The sequence below is a fragment of the Bubalus bubalis genome, chromosome 6 (assembly GCF_019923935.1).
Source record: "Bubalus bubalis isolate 160015118507 breed Murrah chromosome 6, NDDB_SH_1, whole genome shotgun sequence".
Lineage (NCBI taxonomy): Eukaryota > Metazoa > Chordata > Mammalia > Artiodactyla > Bovidae > Bubalus > Bubalus bubalis.
In genome coordinates, this window is record NC_059162.1 from 119,161,217 (window position 1) to 119,171,502 (window position 10,286).

General features: G+C 59.6%; 1 long non-coding RNA gene across 2 annotated transcripts; it reads right to left on the reverse strand.

Annotated features, from left to right (window-relative positions):
* Positions 1-1,755: 1,755 nt before the first annotated feature.
* Positions 1,756-7,002, reverse strand: LOC123334191. Of its 2 annotated transcripts, XR_006552025.1 has the most exons (4): positions 6,002-7,002; positions 5,744-5,887; positions 3,564-3,911; positions 1,756-3,002 (listed from the first exon to the last, which is right to left on the reverse strand). It is a non-coding gene; the product is annotated as an uncharacterized LOC123334191 (long non-coding RNA). The 2 variants fall into 2 exon arrangements; XR_006552026.1 differs by lacking the exon at positions 1,756-3,002 and having other exon boundaries at positions 3,037-3,911.
* Between the last annotated feature and the right edge of the window lie 3,284 nt (positions 7,003-10,286).

Genomic DNA, 10,286 nt, shown 5'->3' on the forward strand with positions numbered 1-10,286 from the left:
TCTCCTGCTGGCTTCACCTGTGGGTTCCCAGGAGCCCCTGCCCTTCTCCTCACCCCTCCTGACCTCCGAGGGGGCTGGGCTACCTCTTCGGCACTGAATGCACTACTGTCTTGCATTTGCTCCGCGAGCCGGGACAGAGCCAAGCGGGGCCGGCCGGGAGGAAAAGAGGGTTCTTGTTTCCACCAGCCCCTCACCAGCTGCCCAGGCCCCCCTTGCGGGCCCCCCGCACCATCTGTGAACCAGCGGTGGGAGTAGGCTTTCTCCGGAGGCGTGTCCAGATCCAGCCTCCAGTGACTCCAGGAAGAGCGTGGAGCGTGCGGCTGGTAGCCTGGTAGCCTCCTACGGCTGACCTCCAGGTGGTCCGGGGCCTTCCCTGGACAGTGAAGTTTGCTGCACAGCAGTCTCTGCCCTGCGCCCCTCACCACCCACCCTCCCGGACCTTGGGAGGCTGCCTGTCACTCATGCTGCCCCGCCCGCCCCCTCCCACTGCTGGCCAATCAGGTGGTGCCGCCTCCCTGCAGGGGTGGAGTCCACCCTCCTCTCCGCCCCCTGGGGGTGGAGTCAGTGCGGGGGCGGGGCTTCACTGGAGGGAGGCAGCGCAGAGGAGCCTGCCTCTCCAGGCTGCCTGGAGACCCCTCGCCGAGGGCCTGGGCCCTTCCTTCCCGGCCAGAAGGAACTTTCCTGGGAAGAGAACAGGGAAGGAGCAAGACCAGGAAGGGGAAGAGAGCACCCCGCAGGTTGGAGGGGGCTGGAGTGCTCACCTCGGTGCCTGGCCATGCGGTGTTTCCGCAATGAGGCTGGGGCAGGGGTCTTAATCTCCAGCCTCTCTGGAGTGTCGGTGGGCCACATGGTGGAGGGACAGTCAGTGGGGGAGGCTGGATGGAGCACAGGACAAGAAGCGGCCGCTGAAGGAGCCTGGCTGTAAGGACCTGGAGGGCACAGTGGCACCCAGTCTGGTCCTCAGGTGTGCGCTGTCCCCGATGCCCCCAGCAAGGGGCAGGCATGGGGCCCTGGAGTCAGGCAGCATGTCTCGGGGGCATTTGCTGACTCTGACTTCAGCCGGGGTCCAACCGGATGGACACCAGCCATGCACAGAGCTCCCCGCTCCCCTCTGCCTTTCTGGGGAGAGGGTGGGCACAAACCACCCACCCTGTGCCCACAGAGGGCTTAGAAAGACCTTCCTGCCCTAGAGGCCAAAAGGCTCACGGAGAAAAGGCTGCAGGAGGCCCAGCTGTCCCCAGATCGTCCCAGGCCCTAAAGAGCAGAGGGCCGTGGCACCAGGTCCAGCCTGAGATGGCCGGGGACAGCGGGAGGGTCAGCCAGCTCGTGACCACGTCTCACAGCTGGGCTGTCTCTGGGGCTACTGGAAGATCCGAGTCCCAGGCCGGGGTCAGCAGCGCCACTGTGGAGTTCCTGGTGGCCCTGTCCCCCACAGAGCAGCCCCGGAGGGCACCCTTGCCACCCCTCACCCCCCACAGAAGGAAACTGAGGCCTCAGCGGGGCTCAGCTTGTCCTCTCCATGTCCCAGATCCCAGAATAGCCGGCCCTTCTGCCTCCCTCCCACCTGCATCTGCGTCCAGGGCAGAGTGGGCGGCCGGCCCAGCAGGCCGGGTCCACGCTCCTGCTGGCCCTGCTTCACCACCCGGCGCGAGCGAGCCCCCGCCCCCAGCCAGGCTGTGCATCCCTGAGCTGGGTGGGGCCGCCCCGGCCTGAGCTGGGAGGGGCCTTGGCGACCCTGAAGAGCACCTGCGCACATTGAAGCCCTGGGGTTCAGCAGGGACAGTGATGCTGCTGGCCATTCAGGGGGGCTGAGACCAGGCCCACAGGGCCAGACGTGAGCGGCACTGCTGCCCCCCCGCCCTGCCTGCTCACAGCCCCTCCCACCCCCGAATCTCCTGCTGGTTTAAACACTGAAGCTGCTGAGCTGACTGAATTAACTCAAGGACAGGAGGCAGCCGCTCTGTCCTCTCCCCTCAGCCTGGATCCAGCGCCCCCCCCACCCCCGCCCCAGGATGGTGGGATGGCTCTGGAGCAGTGAGCAGTGGGTGACCAGAAATTCTAGGTCAGCTGGACCCTGACTGCTCACTCAGCCGGGGCTTGCCCCGGAACTGGGCGTGAGCTCCGTAGAACTGTCTGGGATAACTGCAGAGCTAGATGCCCTCCACTCCATTAATCATCATTATTTTAATTAAGAAGGTAAGAAATACAGCTCATCAAAGATTTGATTATAATTAGCAGCTAACAGCACTTGGGTGAGTCAGTGACCCGAGTGGTGTGAATTCACACTTCTGTTCAGGACGCATAAATGAAAGCGTCCCAAGAAGGTGGGCGGGGTGGTGGTGGGGCGCTGCCGGGATGCGGGCTGGGAGGGAGGCCCCCGAGTTGGGCCCCAGTGTGAGGCAGAAGGCCCCCCCTGCAGCTGAGCATCCACGGCTCGCCTCCTGTGTGGTCACTTGGCCGCTCCCAGAAGGACCTGCCGGTGGACGTGCTGACGTCACTGTCTGGGCATTCTCAGTGGTCTTGACCGAGGCCCCAGTTTCTTCTGACCCCAGGCCCACACCGTGCCCAGACATGCCCTGTGGCAGTGCCTTGTTCCCACGCCCCAGAACTGGGCTTGGGTCCACAAGGGACCCACGGAAGTGCATGAGTCTGGCCCCGCCCACGGTGGCCTGGATGGGAGACACTGCGAGGGGCAGGCTGGATGAGCCCTGAATGAGATGGACACTGGGAGGCTGCAGAGCCTCGCGGTGGGGACCCACTCGGGTCTGATGCTGATGGACGGAGGTGACCTGAGGTCACAGGGAGACTGGGTTCAGCAGGAGCAGAGGCAAGAGTCGCGGGGGCAGCCACGGCCAAGGATCAGGTGTGAGTGGGCCCAGTGCCGAGCTCCCTGCACTTTCACTTCTCCAGCACCAGGATTCGGTTCCAGGAGGGGCCCCTGTACACAGGTGAGCAGCCATCGGGGGTGGGGTGGGGCGTCGAGGGACCCACGCGGGAGCCACCTGACAGGTTGGGGGTGTCCGTCAGGGAGCAGCGCACACCTGCCAACCTTACCCCTCCCGCCTGGGACAGCCATCGGTGCCTGCGGAAGTTCCTACTATTGGCAGCGCCTGTCAGGAGCCCTGAGACTGGCTGTCTCCACGGAAACAAGTCTATGGTCACAGGGCCTGCATCCGTGACCTGGGGCTGCCGTAACAAATGACCACAAGCTGGGGGGATTAAATGACAGTTCTGGAGGCTGGAGTTGGAGTCAAGGTGTCAGCAGGCCATACTGTTTCTGGAGGCTCTAGGGGAGGGTCCTTCCTGCCTCTCCAGCGTCTGGCGGCTCCTGGTTTCCTTGGCACGTGGCTGCATCCCTCCAGTCTCCCATGGCCCCTCCCCTGTGTGCCCTTGTCTCAAATCTCCCTCTCCTTTCTCCTAAGGACACCAGCCATGGGATTCAGGGCCCTGCCTAATCCAAGCTAGTTACATCTTGAGATCCTTGAATCAGCTGCATCTGCAAATACCAAATAAGGTCACTTGCACGGGTCCCAGGGGTTCCACCCCTAAGCTGTGTTACTCACCTCAAGTCGCTGTCCTTCTCTGGGTTTCTGCTTCCTTACGCTCCCTCAGAGGATGCTGGACAGACCAGACGGGTCACCTGTCTGTTAGTGGGCATCCACTAAGAGGCAGAATTCACACGAAGAGTTTGGATCGGCTGGGTGGGAGCAGACGCTGCCCATGCAACCAGGGCCTGGAAGGCATGCAAGGGTCCAGGCCTCCCTGGGCAGAGGTGACAGGTCCTTCCCAGTGAAGCCACACCCCCACACACACACACACACACTAAGGAGGGAGGTGGGACAAGGGTGCTTCCAAGGACATGTCCAGGTCACGAACTAAGACGGCCTCTCTTTCCTGCACCTCCATCCAGGCTGAATGAGATCGCAAACCAAATTAGCCAAAGACTTAACAGGAATTGATTTTAATTTAAAGCCCTTTGAGTGCTTTCCCCTCCGTGATGAAAGGCAAGGAGAATGAAATCTGTGTTCTGATCGCCCCATAACTGTATCTGATCTAATTTTCTGCCCCACACCGGCTCCTCCTGATGAGGTCAGCTTTTCTCATTGTCTCTTGGTGAATGCTGAGCTTACCCTCCAAACTGCAAAGGAAATCTAATTTCTCCTTTTATTCCAACCTGTGTTTCTCCCACACACTAGTAAATGTTCCCCTGAATTCAGACTCCTAAGTCCAGAGTGATTAACAGCACATTCTTAAAGAGGGGCCCGGGGCAGTCATGTACCCTCTAGAAGGAGTGAGGAGGTTGCTTCCAACTCTGGCACCTCCTGGAGAGCGAGCCGCCCTGTTGTGGGAAGACTGCAGCATTCCCACTGTGAGGAAGACTTGGAAACTGAAGTATGGGGGCTTTGTTTTGTTTTTTTAAGGTCTTTATTGAATTTGCTACAATATTACCACTGTTGTTAATGTTCTTGTTTTCTGGCCCCCAGGCATGTGGAATCTCAGCTCCCCAAGCAGGGGTGGAACCCATACCCCCTGCATAGGAAGGTGAGGTGTTAGCCCCTGGACGTCAGGCAGGCCCCCAGAAGCGTGTTTGGGGAGCACCTGGAGGGAGCATGCACAGCTTCAGAGGGCCTGTGTGGTCCTCGACCCCAACTCCCAGCGGCCAGTCTCCACCTGCCAGGGGCACGCCAGCCCCTCCCAGGCCCAGGCCCCATAAGTGGCAGATCTGCTTCCTCACCCCATCTCCGTGCCCTGCACATCCTGGCACCGGCAGACCCGCTGTCCCTCCAGGGCCGGGCCCTCAGCAGTGCTGAGAAACCCACCATGCCTCCCCTCCTCACGCACAACCTCAATTCCCACTTGCCGAGACAATCAAGGCCCAGCTGCGCCTGCATTACCCTCCTCACCTCAGGCGGCAGAAGAGGGTCTGTGCTCCCCGACACGGCCACCCCCACCATCAGTCACAGCCTCATCCTGTGCCCTCGCCCCAACCTTTCCCAGCTCCCCGGCCCTTGGCGTTTCCACTGCCCCAGGGGTCTCGTTCTCAGTGCCGCCCCCCAACCTGCATTCCCCACGGATGTCTTCGCCCCTCCCTCAGTCCTCAAGGTCAGGAGACTTAAAGGAAGGATCTGTGTTTGCTGCCCCTTCTCTCTTCCCACCTAGTGACCACTCGCCAAAGTGAAAGTGAAAATCACTCAGTCGTGTCTGACACTTTGCGAGCTCATAGACCGTAGCCCACCAGGCTCCTCTGTCCATGGAGTCCAGGCAAGAATACTGGAGTGGGTAGCCATGCTCTCCTCCAGGGGAATCTTCCCAACCCAGGGATCAAACCCAGGTCTCCTATACTGCAGGCGGATTCTTTACCGTCTAAGCCACCAGGAAAGCCTGCTGAGGTCACGCAAGACCCAGCAACCCACCTGCCATCCTCACTGGGGCTCATGCCTGTTTTTTTCCCTGTTCAAGAAGCATCCTTTTCTTTGCTCCCACACCAGAATATGGAATCTGGACAGCTGGCTTTTAGAAATGATTTTAAAGTGTGAATTCTGTCTCATCTGACTGATCATCTTGCTCCTGGAACTTAGATCCATAAAATATTGATCTGGAAAGGATCTGCCAAGACCATCTGGCCCAGAATGCCATGGCATGTGATGTCATTGTGCAGTAGGAGAGGGTGATGGCAGTTATTATTATAAAAGCTCAAACTGGGGCCCAGAGAGGGGCAGCAGCTTGCAAAGACACACAGCACCTGTGGTCCTGATGCCCTCGGGTCAGCACCAGCCTCATAGTATTCTTGTATCCACAGACCCCAGCCTGGCTCCATGGCAGCCTCCACTTCTTGTCCTTACGATGTCCAGGTGAGCAAGACAGGAGCATGTTTTGTTGCTCATTTCTAACATAAAAAGAAAAATGTTTTTAAGGCTATTTTAAGTCTCTTTAGACGGCGACTCCTGCAGCCTGGATGAAAGAGCCTTGGTTTCCTCCCAGAGGGGGTGTCTGCGCATACCTGGAACCGTCCATTTTCCTTTTGATCATGCTTCTTAGCAAGTCCCCTTCTGAGATCAAAGCTGGTGAGGTGGACAGGCCCCTTTGAAGTTTCCTGGGGTTTTCTGAGACGCAGGTCCTGGCAGCCACAGTGTTTTGCTCCAAAGGAAGAGGCTGGCAGGTGGAGCCCCAAGGCCTCTGAGCAAGCTCTTACCCTTGTAAATACTTCTACATGGGAGCCCTCACTGGCCACCCCTGGAATGATCACATGTAGGAGGCATGTGTGGGGTCTGCAGGACCACCTTTTGTTCCCCAGATTTCCTCTGAAAATGATCCTCTCCCCAGTCCAGTGATTCTGATGGGAGTGTAAGTGTGACCCAGCCCAGCCAATCAGCATCACCCAGCCTCTGAGACCCTGACTAGCTAGGGATGGGCACATGACCCAGGCCAACCAATCAGCATCACCCAGCCCCTGAGACCCTGACTAGCTAGGGATGGTCACATGACCTAGGCCAGCCAATCTGCATCACCCAGCCCCTGAGACCCTGACTAGCTAGGGATAAGCACATGACCCAGGCTAGCCAATCAGCATCACCCAGTCTCTGAGACCCTGACTAGCTAGGGATGGTCACATGACCCAGGTCAGCCAATCAGCATCACCTAGCCTCTGAGACCCTGAGTAGACAGTGATGGTCACATGATACAGGCCACCAACCTGAGTCCTGTAGGGGGGTTAGAATTTTATTTAAAAAAGTTATTTTATGCCTGGCATTATAATGGCCATCTTTGTTCAGCTGGAGAAACAATCTACCTGAGAGTAATGCTTCACAAGGAAAACAGAGCAGGGAGGGAGAGGGGGGCGGTTCCAGTAGCCTTGTCTAACATCCTGGATCCAGCTATGCCTGAAGTCAGCCACCCCTCACGAATCCCAATTCTGTATCCAGTCAGGCATCCTATTTCTTTCTCTTTTTTTCTTTAAAAATATTAGTATTTTAATCTCTATGTTTAGAATTTAGGGGTTTTTGCATTTTAAATTTATCTATTTTTAATTGAAGGATAATTGCTTTACAGTGTTGGTTTCTGTCAAGCATCAACATGAATCAGCCAGAGGTACACATATGCCCCCTCCCTCTTGGACCTCCCTCCCACCTCCCTCCCCATCCCATCCTGTTTCTTTGAGCAGGCTTGCATACAAGGGAGGCCTGACCACCAGGCCACCAGCCTCTCACATAAGCCAGACTTGGAGCAGGTAGCTGGCTCTCTGGCCACCTAGGGGTGGACAGCACAGTGAAGGGAAGTCCCCCGGCCTCAGATGCCCCCTCTGCCAGGGCACTGGTGCTTGGGAGGGCTGCACCATGCCCTGCAGTGTCCGCCTGGGGTCCCGGGGCTACAGGGAGCAGGTCGTGGCCAGAGACCACAACAGGTGGGCGCACCTTCCAGAAGGAAGAGTCATCTGCCTGGACGTGACTCCCCACGAGGCACAGCCACAGTGCTCGGGCCTGACCACTGGCCCAGATGACTCCACAGGGCAGTGCAGTTTAAGTCGGTCTGCGTGGACTGAACCTGGGAACAGGCCACAGCCTCCACTGGACATTTTCTTCAGGAGGCCCTCAGGTCCAGGGAACTGCTGCATGTGTGCAAGGGTCAGCCCAGCTACCTTGGCACAGGGGGTCAGGCCTAAGATGCTGAGCAGACCCTGCCTGGCCATCTCCATCCACACCAGGGCAGCCTTTCAGGGCAGCGCCCGCCCTGCTGCCGGATGTGCCAACGCTGGTCCCAGGCTGACTGGGTTCCCGCATCCATCCAGCTCTGTCTCACGCTTCTCGCCCCGCCACACACACACCCCCAACCACAAATACCACTCGACCATGCAACCCTCAGGTCTGAGAGCCAGCCTGGGAATAGCGTGTGGGCTGAGGGGCAGTGGCTGTCCTGGGGGTTGGTGACGTGGCCAGCCCCCGTGGACACCCAAGGCTCACGCTGACCTATTTTAGAAGCCAAAGCACATTAAACTCACCCCTCCCCTCCCATTTCTCCACTCCCCTGTGAAATCTATTTTAAAAGATCAGAGTTTTCTTTACATCCACCTCTGAAATGTGCTGCAGGAAATAATTGGGCCGTAAACAGACTAAGGTGGGGGAGGGGCGGTGGGCAAAACCAGGAGGATGTGCTCACTGGGGTGGGGCTGGGGGTGCTTCTGATCAGTCAGAGCCCCTGTGTTCACTGGAACCTACATTCATTTCCAGGCCCGGGATGATGGGGAAGCAGCATTCTGGGGGGCCCAGCCCCCACGCCTGTCTCTGCATCAGGCTCCTCTGGGAGATTCAGCGGTGGGTGGGATAGCCCCCTCCCCAGCTGACAGAGCCCAGCACCTGTGTGTCCCTGCCCTGCACCAGGGCCCCTGCCAGCCTCACCCCAGACCCCGGCCAAGCGAGCCTGTCCAGCTGACCGTCGGGGTGACCAGGCTTCCACCTGGGACTAGAGTCTGAAATCCAGACTGGCCTGCCCGCAAACTCCAGTCCAGCCATCGCCCCACTGGCCGCCCCACAGGGCTGGAGCCCCATTCCCTTCAGCCTGGGGACTGGATGGCCGCAGAGTGGTGGCCCTGGGAGGGAGCTGGTCTGTCTCCTTGTCCCGCCACCAGAGAGTCCAGCTGGCTCCTCCTGACCACCCCTTGGCCAGGAAGCCTAGTGTACCCCCTCTCCACCTCCCATCCCACCCAACAGAGGCCCGCCTAGAACCCAGGAACCCCTTAAACTCCAGCTGCCCTCCTGGAAGGAGGCCCTGGGGAAGCCAGGAGGGAGCCCACTGCCTCCTCCCAGAAACACTCCTCCAAGCTGACCACCTGCCACTGACCATCCCCCCAGACTGTCCAGGGTGAGGAGCACAGAGCAGCCCCGCCTGTGGGTGGGGGACAGTGCTGAGACCCAGAGCCTCCTGTTTCACTGGTATTTTGAACTTCTGGGGTCCCAGAGCTCCCCTGGACCCAGCCCCTGGCACGTGGCTCAGTCCATCCATCTGATCCTCCGTTTCCTGCTGGGAAAGGATCCCCGCCTCGGCCCACCAGTGTCCCCCAGCCCCTGACTCTGCTGGGGTCCTGAGTCTCGGGGGATGTGTCGCGACACCCCCACCTTGGTTGAATCCCCATCTCGGCTCCTCCCTGCCTGGGCCGCCTCTTCCGGGAAGCCTTCCAGAAGAACTCCCCCGCACTGGAATGTCTCCCTTTGAACTCAGGAACTAGGGCTGCTCACACCAACTGAGACTGTTTGTCCCTTACACGCTCACACATGCACACACACGCACCACTTACACGTCTCTTAGTGAAGCAGTCCTGCTGTGGCCGGTCCCAGAAGGAAGCCTCCAGCAGCTCCCAGCTAAGCTCCCCGGGCCTTCAACCGGCTCCCCTCACAGACCGTGAGCACCCTGCTTTCAGGCCCTGCACCCACACTCCCTCTCCTTTCCTTCCATGGGGGAGGAGCCTCAGAACCCCCGGGTGCCCCTCCAAGGCCTGGTGGTGGCCCATGGCCTGGAGAGAGCGGTGCCCTGAGCTGGGCACTCTGGGCACTGAACCGGGGCCCTCACCAGCCAGCATCAGACGGCTTCTCGGGTGTCCTCCATGGACACTTCCAGGTCCAGCCCCGAGCACCCAGCTTCAGTCACTGCCTAGGAGAAACTCCCATTACCTCCTGGCTTTGGGGACCAGACGGAGCTGGAGGGCCAGATGTGGCCCGCGTGGTTTGCCCCCATCCTTGGCCTGTACTCATGGGCCGAGCCAGACAGGCCTGGGTAGCAGCAGGAAATGTGGGTCATCCTGTGTCCTGAGCTCGGTGGGAGATTCTGGGTCAGTCGGGGACAGCGCGAGCCTGCGGTATGTGTGCTGCGGCCTGGAGGTTGAGGGCGGGGAAGGCCACCAGTCGGGAGACTGAATAACTCAGACAGCCCGGGCAAGAAGGGATGGGGCAGAGGCCAGCCCAGTGGAGTCCGGGCTGCTCCTGCGATTAGACACCTGCCCTGTTCAAGGAGCCAAGCCTTTGCCGCTGCCCCCGGCTGGTGCCCAAGGTCACCTCCAGGGCCGGCTGAGTGCTGGCCAGCATCGGCCCAGGTCAGCCCGAGCCTGAGCCTGCAGCCCTGGACCCTCAGTCCCAGGGCCCTGCTGCCCAGCACCCGTGGGGGGCCTGCTCTGCAAAGTCCCCACAGCTCTCACAGCCTGAGACCCCAGGAGGACCAGCGTGGGGCGTGGGGCCCAGCAACCACTTGCAGGGCCAGCCTTTTCTCTCCCGATGAAACAGAGTCTCAGGCGGCAGAGG